This window comes from Lepisma saccharinum, chromosome 23, assembly GCF_977018435.1.
Source record: "Lepisma saccharinum chromosome 23, izLepSacc3.1, whole genome shotgun sequence".
NCBI lineage: Eukaryota > Metazoa > Arthropoda > Insecta > Zygentoma > Lepismatidae > Lepisma > Lepisma saccharinum.
Genome location: NC_139251.1, coordinates 34034788 through 34049254, shown reverse-complemented (window position 1 = coordinate 34049254; position 14467 = coordinate 34034788).

The following is a 14467-nucleotide window of genomic DNA, read 5'->3' as shown; positions in this document are numbered from 1 at the left end:
GATAGTTTTCAAGGTAATAAGCTACTATAGTTAATAGTTGATTATTGTAATAAATTGTCCCGTGCCTTGGCCATAAAGTCTAAGGTGTCAGGCTTTGGTCACGAGCTGATTCGAGACTCCTGGGAAAGGGGGGGGGGATGCTTAACAACTTTTCCCCTAACATTTCATCCAGTGTGTGGGACTGGTGACCAGGGACGGCGCCAGGGGTGGGCACGGGTGGGCAAGCGCCCACCCAAAAATTCCTGTGCCCACCCGATTGCCCACCCAATCAAATTCAATAAGTACATATACTTGGAGATATATGAATAATTCGATAAATAAGTGTATTCTGGTGTTCATAACATGTATATTTTACTTGTGAATATTATCTATGCTAGAAATATTCACATATTATCAACCCATAAAAAGCCAATTTTGTCATTAGAAAGTAAATGTAAATACTAGAGCTATTGAAACAAAAACTGTGAGCAAATGAATAATTCCATGATTAAAAGCAGCTAGTATTAGGAGGCTCAAAATTATGCAGGGTATGATCAAGATTAGATCAGAATTTAGGGTGAACTTGAGGACTGTAGCTCCGAGCCTCCACATACGTATATAAATCCCGCCCTGGGTATGGTTAAAATAATCTCCAAATAAACAAATAAAATCATCATCTTAGCCTTACTTCCTCCGGCAACACAATACATTATTTTGACTTTTTAATTATTATTATTAGAATAATTTAATCAAGAAGACTTAGATGGGCAGGCCATGTGACTTAAATGGCAGAAGAATAAAATAGTTTACAGGATTCTTGTTGGGAAACCTGATGGTAAGAGACCAGTAGGAAGGCCAAGACGAGGATGGAGGGGTAACGTTGAGATGAACCTAAAAGAAATCGGCAAGGATCGAAAAGATTGGATTGATCTTGCCCCGAATAGGGACAGATGGAAGGCTTCTGTTGCTGAAGCCATAAACCTTCGGGTTTAAGTATGCTAGAGAGAATAATATAGTTTGTATTTAGCTCGGCATTAAAATTCCAGAAGTGTCCCTTTTTTTATTTCATTACAATTTTTATATACTTCTTATCTTCAAATATCAATATGGTATGCGAAATATCAACTTTATATTCATTCTACTAATAAGAAGGAATCACAATAATCACTACAATACTGCAGTGAATAAATTTTAATAAACCAGTTATGTATGGAAAAAGCTACATAATTATTCAATTGCGAATGAGTGGCTTATCCTATTTAGAAATCCTCTTTCCACACATAAATTTTGCCACATGAATCAGCCGAAAATGTCAACAGAATCTGTGGATGTAGCTGAAGTAGAGAAAAAAAGTTATGTCACGAAGTATCCGGAAGACGATTTTATTAGCTTGTTTTTAAATCCACTTTTATACTCAGATAGGCTAATCGGGACTAAACCTACAGTTTAACGTGGCACCAGTGTGCATTGTGCTTCCACCAGAGGAGGAGGGAGTCGAACACAGGACCTCTTCATTATAATGCGACAGCGTTATGCCTTTGTGCAAAAATATACAGAAAGAACTCGCACCAAACGTGGCATTTTATCACTACAGAAGATGCGTCCATTTTAGGAGGGTGATTGCCTGAGACAAATATTTGAGACTTTCGGAAAACATCATTGTTCACGGAATTAGCTGCCTTGATCTACTAATGAAATGCTGTGCAATTGAAACTACCATCTCAACTTTCTAAGAGGTATGAACTAATGCAACTCCATTTTTGGAAAAGTAAGTTGTGGTTGATTTGTTATATTTAACCTTTAAACCTTTCGAAAGTAACCCCTCTCTCGCCGCGGCCTTTGCGCGCGATTTTTAAATTTTTACACTTATTTCAGAAAAACGTTATATCTCTGAGACTATTTGAGCAATCTACTTCGGATAACTTTTGTTTGAAAACAAAAACATCTGAGCACGCGACCGTGTATAATTCAGAAAGCCCAAGTGAGAAAAACGGGGTTAGCCTTTCGTTAGCCTAGGAATACTTCATGGACAATGAACAAAGAATTTGATTTCCATGTGTGTTTTAAATCATTCCTAATAAGACGTTCATTTTAATCCAAACATTCTGTGGCGGCGATTAGGAGGACCGGGAAGGGGGGATGCAGTTCCATCGCCAAATTTTGCCATTTTTTGCCCCCGCACTATGGCCTCTTTATGCTAAGCCTTTTCTACCAAGAAAAAGTATATTGTCTTTGCCCCTCAAATGTTGGCACCCAATCGCCGCTACTACAAACATTGAGATAGATTTCTCAGTTGTACAAACCTTGTAAGCTAAGAAAAGTGACCCCTAAGGAGCAAAAAACTCTTTCAGTTAAAAACTCATACGATGAAAATACCGTGCGTCCATTTCGATCTGCAGCCGAGAGATCGGGAGAAGCGTGGCGGGCGGCGCTGGCGGAGATGCCGACATTTGCGGCCTGAAATGCCCGCTTATTTTTATGGACATATGCAGACATTTATATAAATATTGCAAAACGAGCACTAACCTGTGTTATAAGAGTATGGTGTTAATTTTAGTAGCTTAGTGGCTGTATGTGCTGATGATTTTGACACTCCCATCTCCTGTGAAACACGGCGTAGAGGTTTGTTTGGATAACTTTCTAACGCTGCCCCAATTTCATCGATGAAGCTCACGAAAACCATTGACTTTTAATGGTTTCGTCGGCAGCGTAATCTTGATACAGTGTTGCACATTCGAAACCTCCAAACGATCCCCATCGACACAAAACTCTTTCAAGGATATTAACTTAAGCAGGACGTTGCTGGTCAAAACTATGATTAAAATGTTTTATTATCTGTGACTCTTATCGTCACTTCTAAAGCGTATTTTTTTGTGTATATAATTGCAGAACTTGGATGAATTACAGATGATGAATTATAACCCAGGTTAGTGCTCGTTTTGCAATATTTATATAAATGTCTGGATATGTCCGTAAAAATAAGCGAGCATTACAGGCCGCAAATGTCGGCATCTCCGCCAGCGCCGCCCGCCACGCTTCTCCCGATCTCTCGGCTGCAGATCGAAATGGACGCACGGTACTATGCTCAGGAACATGCATTTAAATTACGAGAAACTTCACGATTATCTACAGTCGCACTTTCTATCATTGTCAAGTATGTGCCTTGTATTTGCAACACAAGCTTAAACCTAATTCACATTTATTTCGCTGTATTAACATGCATGAAAGAATGTGATTAGAATGTATGGCTGCGCATGGGTAAACACTTCCTTGAAATAATTGTGTCCATCAGAGACAAAGCGAAAGGAAATGGAACAAGATGCGAGAATAGATTAGAAAAGAATAAAAAGAAAACAAGAAAAGGGAAGGGAAAAGAAGTAAGAAGAAAATCGGGAGTGTAAGAGAGAGGGGGATACATACGTCTTACATACACCATATAAACTATATATGGTCTTACATTTATACTGCCCACCCTAATCTATCAATAAGGAGCTTCTGCCCACCCGGTCGAAAATTTCTGGCGCCGCCCCTGCTGGTGACAACCCACCATCATGAGGAAATTAGTAAGCTATGAATGAGTAGTGTAACCCATTCATGAAAATCTACGACAACAACTGGGGATTCGTCGCGCTGACCATACGTCACCCCATGACCGGTTGGATAATGTGTGGAAATGAGGCCGTCGGTCGCTATGTAGGCCGTGGACCTCTGGGGCTGTTTCGCCATGGTTTATTATTATTATTCCATAAGATGTAACATGTAGAGATTTAACAGATTTTTTAATTGAAAAAAATAATGAGTGCATGATTAGTGGTTTAAGGGGTACATTGAATGTTTATGAACCATCTCGTAAAGGAATGTTTAAGATTAATTTAGTGATTGAATTAGATTATTCTACGTCTTTTTTGTGCTCCTTTTGGCTAATCATTCATGAAAATCTATATAATATAATATTACCATAAAATTCAGTTATATTATTATATAAATGTTGAACTTACCTTTCTGTCTTTTTTATGAAATTTTGACTTTCACTTGTAGCAGTGTGAAAGCCAAATGTCTCATTACTTTTCATGTCAGAGATGTTCATGCCTTTCTTGATTGTGGGCATTTCTAAGGATAAGTTCTCTGGCAACATCTAACAAACACATAAGCATTATTGAGTTAGTATATTCTTGCAAGCAACAATTCAATTTCTTTCTGGTATTTTTTATTAGGGTCCGGATTTTTTATGACGTCATATTTTTTTATCCTGGCCTGTTTCTTCATGGCTAAGTTAATTTAAATATGTTTCAAGGTGTTCTGGAGACAATGATTCTACTGTCGGATTAGAAATTATAGATACTTGAGTTTCGACTCCAATTAATAATTAACTAGTAGACCTACATAAAAAAGAGTTACATCAAAATTTAGCTTATTCAATTCTGTGTTAATCTATGCTAACCATTTTTTTTTTCGAGTATTTATTTTATTTGTCGACTTATTACCAAGAGGTCTAGAGTTTGATACCCAGTGGAGGCACATAGTGGTTTGGATCCTACTTGAAACTGTAAGTTCAGTCCCAAGTAGCCTTTCTATGTATTCGGTGGCCTTAAAACCAAACTCAAACAAACTAAGCACCTTATTGATGTTCTGTCATATTCCTGTTGTCAAAAAGAAAGAAAAATAACAGGACTTAAAAGTGAATGAATCAAGGACTATAGAGATCTTCAGGGCAGTGCTTGAAGTGAAAAATGTTACCTGGGGGCATGTTTGGACGAGCCAATGGGGGGAGTGCTCCTATGATGTAACATGATTACAATTAGACAGCTAGGAGGAGGCTTTGCGAATATCTTGTTACCTGTGGAATAACATCTCATCCCATCCGCTCTCACTTCGAGCCCTGTTTCAGGGCTCTTTCAGAAAAAAACATCAATTGTGTCGTCTCTATTTTTTATGTCTTAGAGGTTTGAAAGAACAACCAGGCTGATGCATCCAACAAAGGGAGACTAGCTAATGCTGTTGCTCAGAAATTTGTTTTAGGGGTATTTCTTCAAGAAGCGGTTGCTGATGTTGACATAATTCAGGTGGGTATACAAAAATTGATGATTAGTCAAAAGTACAGCGCCTTGAATAACGTAGTGTGGAAAACGGAACGGTTCTGGGCTCTCTGGTTGGTTCCACTCGAATATGATACCGCTAGAGGCGCTGATGTTGGTCCCGGTACTTGGTATTCGTCTGCTTATAATGGAAGTACATTGTAAATGGAGTTTTCGCTGCAACGTCTGATTCTTTTACACGAAGCATTTCTATGAAAGTGATAATTGATATGATATTTAGTACAGTGGTCGCGAAGATATTAACGAACATTCTAGACAGTCGACCACGTCCTGTTATCGTTATACTTTCATTAATAATACGGGAGAAAAAATACGCCTGGAATGCTCTTGGTAACTAAATTTTTGTGCATGAATTAGGTTCATCATCATCATTTCTTTTAAAGATATACACACTGAAGCATTTATATTTTTTATATTTACTGTCTCTTTTCTTCCGCTTTAAACTAATCGCGGCAATGATGATAATGATGATTGCATGAAAGGAAACTTTCAGGCCAATGGGACACGCGACACGGGGTGTTTACACTGACGTGACTAGTGACACAGACACTTGCAGACAGTAAAATAGCATTCATTGCGCATGAGGGTCGAAACAGCAAACGACACGTTCAAATATCGTATTCGCATGTTACTTGTTACTTCGGTCGTAAAGCTCCTTAAGGGTGCTCAGACCGAAGCTGCGCGCTACAGGGAGAGTTCCCAACTAAGTGACAAGCGACAGCCTTGAAGCGGAACTTCAGTCTATTAGCAAGCGTTTGCTGCTAATTGTGCGAACAACAGATCTAGGCAACACGATAAGCCCCACGTGTCGCTTTGTCGCTTGTGTGTCGCTCAAACTGGGCCATTTCTTCAATAGCTTGCAACATGTTGCCGTGGTTTGTTGTTCGCGTATGCGCGATGCAATGAGTGTCTTGCTTTAGGGAGATTGCGTACCAAAGCGACAAGCTGCACGCGACACTTATCGCTTGAGATCGTCACCAACCGAACGCTGGCCTGTGCTGCCCGTCATGCCTTTACAATGTGAAATTTTGCTCTTGATTGGCTCGTTTCCAAGCGACATGTGTCGCGTCTTGCTTCGGTATTTAAGTTGCCTTGGACCGAAGGACCCGTGTCGCTTTGGTGTCAATTCCTCGTATCGTTTGTCGCGTGGGTCTAAAATCTCCATGATGAAACGGTGCAGTTAGAGGTTGTGTCCCTACGGTTCGAAAGGCTGCATTGATTACCGACTGCTCGCTTTCAAGCGACACTTGTGGTTTGTCGCCTCGGTATGAAATATCTCTCAGGATACTATTTATATTCTAATAACATAGAAAAATAGACTCTAATACACAGTCTAAGACCTGACGTCCAGAATCACATTGCGATGTTTCTTCTTGTGTAACGCACGCATGCTATTTATTTATTCATTTTATTTTAATTTTCTTTCCAAATTAATGCCATTTCGTGACTGCAAATCACTCCACAAATATAACTGTTTCCATCAATTCACGTGCCGCCTTTCAAGACAAACAAATCTACATAATATATTCCAAAAACTAACAAAGCCGCATTACTTTCATAAGAAAATTAGCACCGATACTGATCGCACGGCCATCTATGTTCTCATCCGTCTCGGGAACCAGTTTCTTGGGTCGTTTTCCACACTACGTTATTCAAGGCGCTGTAGTCAAAAGTTATAATTGTTGGAACGGATGTAGATTTGCTGGTCCTGCAGTTGCACTGACCCCGAAGTCTCCTGTCTCCTACAGTATCCAAAAACTCATTCACCGAGATGATGATAGATACGTTTCCTCATGACCATTAAAGGGCTTCTTTTCTTAATGAGAGTAGGGGTGAATTCTACTGACTGCCTAGGGACAGCATGAGATACTTTATGCCATATAGCATTTACCCCCCATGATAAAATTTATCAAACAGAGGGGAGACGCAAGTAGCCAGAAGGGGGAAATCCCCCCATCCCCCTACAAATACTACCCTGGGGAAGACAAAAGCAGAAGAACTTGTTATCAGCCATCTTCAGCCAAGGAGGATGCTCTCAAGAAGAATTGATTACAAAAGGGCAAAAAGTTTATTCTTGTCTTGCTTAAATTGAGTAAATACAAACATCTAGATGAAGTTTGTAACTTTAGCTTCATAATTCAAAGAAGCAAATCGTATTAGAAAGCTCATTCTGATTTGGCTGCTCCAAAGATTCAAGGCACAGAGTGTAAGTAAGCTACGAAAAGGTACTTGAAACAATCATGTGTAGAGTTCAACAATATGGGAATTACAGACAATAATGATATTATTCTGAGGAAACTAATGCAAATACAGTGTCCGAAAAGACACGCAACCCGGTGTTGACGACCGTATAATGGAATAGCGAAACGGAATGAGAAGAAACGCTTTTTGCCAAGAGAATGCCCTGTACATTGGGAAAATTTAGAGAGACAAACATACGTATGTAAGAACATACATGTTTTAATAATAAATAAGCAAAGTGTGATAGCCTGAGGTGAAACACGTTTGTTAGTGACAGGTGACAGCAACAGTGTTGCCAGTGTCCCTCGTAATATTGTGAAAACATCGATTTTTGGAACAGCCCATTTATTCCCTTGTGCAATGTTTTTGAAACTTCGTCAAAGTTCTTTTTCTGTCAAATTCAATAGATGGCCACCTAAATTGTTCGTTGGTATTGTGAAATGTTGCAATAATTTACCTCAGTGAGTTCTGTGCATCAATACACACGATTTGAAAAAAAAAAAAATCGCCTTTGGCAACACTTTGCTTATTTGTTATTAAAACATGCATGTTCTTACATATGTTTATCTCTCTAAATTTTCCCAATATACAGGGTATTCTCTTGGCAGAAAGCGTTTCTTCTCATTCAGTTTCGCTATTCCGTTATACGGTCATAAACACCGGGTTGCGTGACTTTTCGGACGCTGTATTTGAATGCAGGTCATTTGAATATTTTCAAAATAAGACAATTAAAATTATATATTCTATCCATCTACAGCACATGGGCTACTTTAAAATGTTAACAAAATATTAAAAATGTTGTTTTAGCGAAAGTAGGGGAGCGCACACAGCTAGTGAAAGCGCGGGCGCGTTCAAACTTGACTCGCTACAGGGCAAATTTTAGTAGCAAGCTTGTCATCTTTGGTATCAAAATAAAGATAATTTTATACTCTACAACCTTTGTTTGGATAATTTCCCAGTATTATCATTCGTAACGAAAATACAGTGCCAAAAAGGAAAAAGTAAGTATAAAAATTTACACTTTTTCATGTCTTAAAATTACTCAAAAACTATTGGAAATATTTAAAACATGAAGAGGACCAAATTTATAGATAGTAATGTTGGTACTGAAACTGAAAAAAGAACGTCCCGATATGTCCACCAGTTTCAGAGATATGGACGTTTTCCTAAAACACTGCATATTGAATGTTCGGGGGGGGCGTAGGGGGGAAGCTAGGGGGAGGGGCGGCGACTTTTGGGGAAATACATCTCATATGATGGTCTAACAATACACCAAAATTCAGCTTTCCCTTAATTATTTCCGACAACCCCCCATTTTTTGCCTTGGTTTCCTGGACTAAACCTGCCCTCTCATTATCGAGTCTCCTCTGCATGCTACGAAAATTGGCGTCTGATGTTCCTTCTCACGGACGAATAATCGGGCTTCTGTTCTTTGAAACAACCCTGGATGCTGAGACATACCAATATGTTGTCAGGCAGTTCATAGTCTTACTGGGGCCTCCCCGATGGCGCAGTGCTAGCGTCGTCGCCATGTAATCAAGCGGTCCCGGGTTCGATACCCATGGAGGTACATAGTGATTCGGATCCCACTTTAAACTGTAGGTCCAGTCCCTATTAGCCTTACTGTGCACAAAGTGGACTTAAAACACCAAACCAACCAACCAAACCATAGCCATACTGCATGTACATTTACATTTACTCTCATGCTGTTTTTACAATGGGTCAAGTTTTAAATTGAACACCCTATATATATTTATATATATATATATATATATATATATATATATATATATATATATATATATATATATATATACATATTTATTATACACTCCATCTAGATTAATTACATATAATAGAAATAAAACACCAATACAGGCATACAAGCAAAACAAAAACAGAAGTCAAGCCGGCCCCTGTGGCGGGGTGGTTATCACATCGCACTACGACGCCAGAGGTCCCGGGTTCGAATCCTGGCCTGGGCATGGATGTTTGTGAGTCTCCAATCATCAATTTCATCATACATATCATCACTCATCCCCATCTTCGCAAATTAGCCAAAAGTGCACAAAAGGCGAAGTAAAATAAAGCAAATCATATTCATAAAACAAAAGTCAGACATCTTAAAATTTCAGGCAATTCATAAAATTTCTCTTTTTACCTAAAATTAGACCTGAATTTCTCTGCAGAAATTTTCCTTAATGTAGCAACACTACCTCTGCCAAGCGCGTCACAGAAAGCAGGATAAAATGAACAAGCATCGTTCTCCCGCAAACGCATTTCTTTTAAAATAGCCATTCGCACTCTTTCTCTTCGGTTCCATCGCCCTCCCCCGAACAATGGGGAAGGAAACCCGGTCTCGGAAGGGTGCGGTGGGGAACGATCAGTGGCGTACATAAATCAGTGTTAAGTTATTTAAAAAATTTACTTAAATTCTGGTTTAGGAACCTGTTTTAATACTTGCATAATGTATAATGAGCATACTCATGTATTATTCGCGATTAAAATTACCACCTGAGCGCTATACGTCTTTTCAGTTGTTACGGCGTGCGCTCTAGAAGCTGGCAGGGGAAGTGGAGAGCGGGGAAACGACCTATCCAGCGCAACGAGACAGGCCGGTTAGAGAGAGAGACTGCAGCGTTGCCAGAGTAGCGGGAAAAGGGAGTTGAAATTGAAAGAACCATGAAATACAGACGTCCCATTGTTCGCGTGTGGCCTGAGAATGCATATTATCCCCATCTTGTGGTCAGTAGAATACCGATAAGTGTATGATATCAAGTGTATACGTTGTAGGAATTATTTCCAACTGTACCGAATGGTCCGTTATAATCACTGCGTCTTTGATGTTCCTTTCGTCAAGCGTATCTAAAAACTGCAAAAACCACTAAAAACTAATTTACATTCCTGTGAAAACCAGTGTGACTGGAACCTACGTGACAAACAATAATGCGCCCACCTTTACCCACGGGCACTTTTAAACCCCCTGTACCCTCTTTATTTTGCCAGATTTTCGTTGGAGCGTAATGCTGATGTATGTACGTTTCATCTAAATAAAATACCTATATACGACAAAGGTTCCTTATTTTTTAGAAGATGCATTTTTCGCAAAAACGTAACTCTGGCTGTAACTATATCGGCTCTCTCCATCAGAAATCGTCTACCGTCATTGCTCTTTTTGTACTTGAACCCCATAGGCTTCAGTATCCTTCACTACGACGAAACTCTCCACTGAAAGCTTATTTGTGTATGCAAATCAACGAAAACTTGTTCAGTGTTGGATATTCACCCTCCCGAGGATGATTCTTCTTATTATATCTTTATCGCAACCGTCGATTGACTTTGTGATAGATACTGTTCCTTTTGATTCGTTTGCGCGGTGATTCAAATGACGTGGAACCCGACGCCTCAAGACTGTCTTTGCCTTCCCTAACAATATGCTGCACAGTTCGCGTCACAATGGAACAGCGAGAGTACAAATAAACGTCACATCACATGCCACATACACGTTTATCGAAGAAACAATGCAGTTAGGCAATACACGACGCGACAACAATTACTCCCACGTATGTTATTCCTACATTCCGCTCATAACAAACAGGAATAACACTGGGGCAAAAGACCATCATCAACGCGGTGAATTGGCAACACAGCAACGTGCAGAACGAAGTTAGCGCCTGCAGCTTCCTCCCGAAACTGCGTAACTCTCGGCTCCACCGCTAGGTGGTCTGTTCTCTGGTTGGTCAGCAGCATGTTCCCCGCTCCCCACTTCTCCTGCCAGCTTCTAGAGCGCACGACGTAAGAACTGAAAAGAGCTATTCGCGATTAAAATTAACCGATATGCCATCTGGTGGGATTTCCAGGAAGTACTCTAAGTAGGATACGTTGTGTTGAAGTCGTTTAAAGCATGGGGAATATGCGAGAGAGAAAGGTCCACTGTTAAGGGCTTTTTTTTTGCTCTAAGTCGTTTTATGGGTCAGAACAAATTTAAAGTTTTCATGTGTTTCCACCCCGTGGAATCAACAAAATGAAATTTGTTAATAAATCAGGGAAAACGTAATTGACAGAAGATTGGTGTGGAGGATATAACACTGTAATTCGGCAAGGAAATTCGAAGAATGCAAGAGTCTGCTTACTTTATTTTTCGAGAGATAAATATGTATTACCATGAAAGTAAAGTTTTAAAGTGTACTTTATAAATAAAGCTTTTTTTCTCGAAAAATCATGAAGCGTCTTACCCAATGCGTCAATGTATTACCGGTATTACGTATGTGTGAAATTTGGAACAGGTGCTAGTCGATTAAGAGAGAAGATGAAAATAGTTTGAGAATGAATTAATGTCAAATGTAACCAGAAAAAAAGGTGGACATGCTAATGTTACTGTTTCATTCAGTACGATGTCCTTTTTCAATGAGTATAGCCTGGTCATGAAATCGTGAATATTATTATTATACCAGCCTTTCTCTTTCGAGAAAGAACTGCAACGATATGTTTGCAATTTTCTCCTGTCCCAGCTTTTCAAGTACAGGCTAATTTTAATTCCTTTATTTTCAAATAATTTCCGAGAACCCCAGTTCCAACATGAGGTGCAGATGATACAGCACTGCTTTGGACGACCAGTGCGTATACATAGTTTCGTCTGCATTTTCCGTGTTAATTTTGCCTATCATAATTAAATGCTTCGCTCTCAGTACAGCTTCACTTTTTTTACAGTACCTGAAATTCACATCGCATTCGCAATATTTAAAAATAATGCGTAATTTAAACGTTTTCTACCATACCAGTCATGACAACACGCTGCTATTTTGAACTACCGCTGAATGTAAACAAAGATATATCCTACTTAGAGCGGCCATATTGGAAGCGACACTAGCGCTCAGGTGGTAATTTTAATCGCGAATAGTGTCGCTTCCAATATGGCCGCTCTAAGTAGGATAGATCTTTGTTTACATCCAGCAGTAGTACAAAAGAAGCAGCGTGTTGTCATGGCTGGTATGGTAGAAAACGTTTAAATTACGCATTATTTTTAAATATTGCGAATGCGATGTGAATTCCAGGTACTCTAACAAACGTTAAACTGTACTGAGAACGAAGCATTTAATTATAATAGGCAAAAAATAACACGGAAAATGCAGACGAAACTATGTATACGCACTGGTTGTCCAAAGCAGTGCTGTATCATCTGCACGTCATGTAACTGGGGTTCTCGGAAATTATTTGAAAATAAAGGAATTGAAATTGACCTGTACTTGAAAATCTGGGACAGGAGAAAATTGCGAACATATCGTTGCAGTTCTTTCTCGAAAGAGAAAGGCTGGTTTAATAATAATATTCACAATTTCATGACCAGGCTATACTCACTGAAAAAGGACATCGTACTGAATGAAACAGTAACATTAGCATGTCCACTTTTTTTCTGGTTACATTTGACATTAATTCATTCTCAAACTATTTTCATCTTCCATCTTAATCGACTTGCACCTGTTCCAAATTTCACACATACGTAACACCGGTAATACATGGACGCATTGGTTAAGACGCTTCATGATTTTTCGAAAAAAAAAAGCTTTATTTATAAAGTACAATTTAAAACTTTACTTTCATGGAAATATATATTTATCTCTCGATAAATGATGTAAGCAGACTCGTGCATTCTTCGTAATTTCCTTGCCGAATTACAGTGTTATATCCCCCATACCAATCTTCTGTCAATTATGTTTTCCCTGATTTATTAACAAATTTCATTTTGTTGATTCCACGGGGTGGAAACACATGAAAACTTTTAATTTGTTCTGACCCATAAAACTATTTAGAGCAAAAAAAACAAAAATAAAAAAACCCTGAACAGTATACCTTACTTTCTCGCATATTCACCATGCTTTAAACGACTTCAACACAACGTATCCTACTTAGAGTACTTCCTGAAAATCCCGGCAGATGGCATATCGGTTAATTTTAATCGCGAATAGCTAAATGTTAAAAAAAATAATTGGGTTGATGCATAAGTTCGTAGCGTTTGTGTTTGGTATGGCAACACTGCGGTGTAACGACTATGTTTATCGTTTAATGTTCATCAATTGGAGTGGCATTGTTGTGCTTCTGAATACGCATTGAATTTTACATCTTTATGGGCTAAAGAACAATAAGTTTCTAGTGGGAAAAATAAAACATTTCAGACATATTATTCTGTCTGAGGGGCAAAGGCAGAGGAGGCGGATCGAAACATTTGTCCCTTGTACGGGGAGAATCCCAACGGGGAAAGCAGGGCAAGGAACATCGTGCTTTAATGAAGACAGTTTAAACGCTTGAATCCACGAGGATTCGACTCGAGAATTCGCAAATGTGATGAACTGTGACCATTCAACCATCGTGCGACATTTGCATTTCATGGGTAAGGTTCAGGATACTGCACCCTCTAAATGAAAATCAAATCAACGAGTAGGCCAGGAAGACAGCATCAAGTGCTGCGACACGATAATGCACACCCACACTCCGCTAACATGACAAAAGCTGCTATCCAGGAGCTTGGTTGGGTGGTAGTTGTTCCACATCCTCCTTACTCCCCCGATCTTGCGCCCTCGGATTCCTACCTTTTCAGCTCTCAATCCATCAATCTTCAAGGAAGCTCCTTTGGTAACGAAAATCCTCTTCAAACTTGGCTTGACGACGCTTTTAACCCCCAATCAGCTGATTTCTTCAGGCGTTGAATTAAAAAACTGCCCAGCGTTGGTAGACAGTCATAGACAATGAAGGAAAATATATGACTGATTAATTTATATCTTTTGTTCATCTCAAATTAGTATCAAATAAAAATACTTTTGTGCATCAAAGCAATGCATAGAAAAGACTGGTTTGCAGGCGGTAAACGCTGCAACATGGAGAATACGCAACTGCAATGCTCCGAACATGATACATTTTAAAATGTCTGTAACCGAAGAACTTTACTTTGAGATAAGTTACCAGACATATGGAATTTGCACCTATAGATTAATAAAAGCAGCACACTTATAGTTTGGTGTAACAATGCACTCAAACGATTATCTGAAAGAAATCTTAAAGTTTATCTTGGAGAGTACAAGTGTCAATTGACATCTTTTCACGAAACGATAACTTGGGAGTAGAAAACAAATACGCTATAAATAAACTGAACTGGC